Source organism: Petaurus breviceps, unplaced genomic scaffold (genome assembly GCF_028583685.1).
Source record: "Petaurus breviceps papuanus isolate PSGF00001 unplaced genomic scaffold, PetGlider_PUasm1.0 532, whole genome shotgun sequence".
Lineage (NCBI taxonomy): Eukaryota > Metazoa > Chordata > Mammalia > Diprotodontia > Petauridae > Petaurus > Petaurus breviceps.
Genome location: NW_027186361.1, coordinates 586,528 through 588,727, shown reverse-complemented (window position 1 = coordinate 588,727; position 2,200 = coordinate 586,528). Strand labels below are relative to the sequence as shown.

The following is a 2,200-nucleotide window of genomic DNA, read 5'->3' as shown; positions in this document are numbered from 1 at the left end:
CTTTCTTTCTTTCTTTCTTTCTTTCTTTCTTTCTTTCTTTCTCCACTATATCTCCTCTCCCTCCCTTAATAAAGAAAAACAAAACCTCAGTTACAAACACGTGTAGTCAGGCAAACCAAATTCCTGCAGTGTGCACTGTCTGCCACCTTTCTGTCAGGAAGTGGGTAGCATGTTTCTCCAGGAGTCAGGGCTACTTTTCCCTCTTCACCCCCTCCCCCACCCTTTCCACTTCCCTTTTGTCATTGTCTCCCCCTCCCCCATTATAATGGGAGCTCCTTGAAAGCAGAGACTTGTCTTTTTGCTTGTATTTGTATTCCCAGAACTTAGCACTGTGCCTGGTACACAGTAAGTGATAAATAAATGCTTGATCATTTTCTTATCGGCCTCCTCCTGCTCCAGTCTCTTCTCCATAGAGTTACCAAAATGATATCCAGATCTGATCACCACTTCCCCCACCCAGAAATCTTCACTGGCTCCCTAGGATGAAATGCAAAATATTCTACATCTAAAGGAAGCATCTGAAGGTGTCCATTGGCAGAAATGTCTACCCTCTCCACCACTTAAGCAGATTGTCCTTGTACGGACATCCTTTGGCTAATTAACATGGATCTCTTCACTTAGCTATGTGGCTGCTTGGACCACAGATACAGGCTGTCTACCCTTGGGCACCAAATTTTTCCAAGGTGATAGAATCTGGGCAAGCTTTGAGCCCCAAGGTCACTTCTACACTCTGCTTAGGCCCTGGAATAGCAGTTTAGTAGGATACAAATATTTTTGGTAGCCCATACCCTATGACTGCCCTGGTCTAGGGAATTTGCTCTACCAAAGCAGGTGGGCAATTACTTTGCCACTCAATAGTCTTAGAGAGGTGCTCAGGGTGCCAAGGGTGAAGTGACTTGGCCAGGGTCACAGATCCAGCATATGTCATAGGTGGAACTTGAACCCAGAGTTTCCTGACTCCAAAGCCTCTATTCACTCTACTAAACTGCCTTTAATCATTTTAAGTGTTATTCCTTAATAATGGTTCATATTTCTATGCTGCTTTCTTCCCTGATATCACTATCTCCCTTTTGACAGATAAGGGAACTGAGTCTCAGAGAGGGGAAGTGACCTGCAAGGGCCACACAGCTAAGAAGTAGCAAGGCCAAATCTCCTGACTTTGAGGGCACTGCCTTTTCCAATACCAGAAGGGCACACATCTGGTGAATGAAAAATGGCCAATAATCTCTTTACTGGTGTTCTTTGTTTTAAGAAAAGTTGGCACAAGAAAACCCTTACTTATGAACTCAATAAAGTAGGGGCAAACCATCAAAAGAGCTTCTGCTTTACAAAAGTATTCACTGTAGTGAAATCTTCAAAGAGTAGGTTCACAGTATCCTCCATCTAGAGCTGGAGGGGACCCCAGAGACCACTGAATACCTTTTCCCTACCCTCGATCAGTCCATTTTACAGAGGAGAAAACTGAGGCCCAGAAAGGCAAAGAGACTTGTTCAAGGTCAGACATAGGTCTAGACTATAGCTAGTGACTATAGGTCACACGTAGCTGTAGACACCTCCTAGGTCTAGAGCTGGAATGGACCCCAGAGCTCATCTACTCCAACCCCCTCATTTTATGGAGGAGGAAACTAAGGCTCAAAGAGGTGAACTGATTGGCCCACACAAGATCACAGATCTCAAACTAGAAGGGGCCTTACAAGGCTCATAGTCTCCAAGCCTCATTTTAGAGGAGGAAATTGAAGGCCAGGGAGATGCGATGATTTGTCTGAGGTTATGGAGGTAGAAAGTGGGAGAGCCAGCATTTGAACTCAGATCCCAGGACTCCAAGTTCAGTACTATAAATTCAGCATTCTTTTCCGCTGTACACTGCTTACTCTCAGAAGCCCCAAGTTCCTCTGTTAAAAGGAAACCAGGATTCAATGGATGTCCATCTTTTCAGGAGCACTGCTAAGGGCTAAGGGCTGTGCAGCTACGAGCCTTTGCTCCCTCCAGTCTGTGACAGAGCTGCCGTCAATGGATGGCCCTCTGTTCTATCTGTGCCTCCCTCTCTCTGTCTCTCTTTTTTCGTTTTTTTGCAATCTCTCTCTCTCTGTCTCTCTCTGTCTCCCTCTCTGTCTCTCTCTCTCTGTCTCTCTCTCTCTGTCTCTCTGTCTCTCTGTCTCTCTGTCTCTCTCTCTCTCTCTCTGTCTCTCTCTCTCTCCTC

General features: G+C 45.5%; 1 protein-coding gene across 2 annotated transcripts in view; it reads left to right on the top strand.

Moving 5' to 3' along the window:
* The window catches only part of AKAP14 (A-kinase anchoring protein 14), a 23,596-nt gene that overhangs the window by 15,210 nt on the left and 6,186 nt on the right, over positions 1–2,200 (top strand). The window lies entirely within an intron of this gene.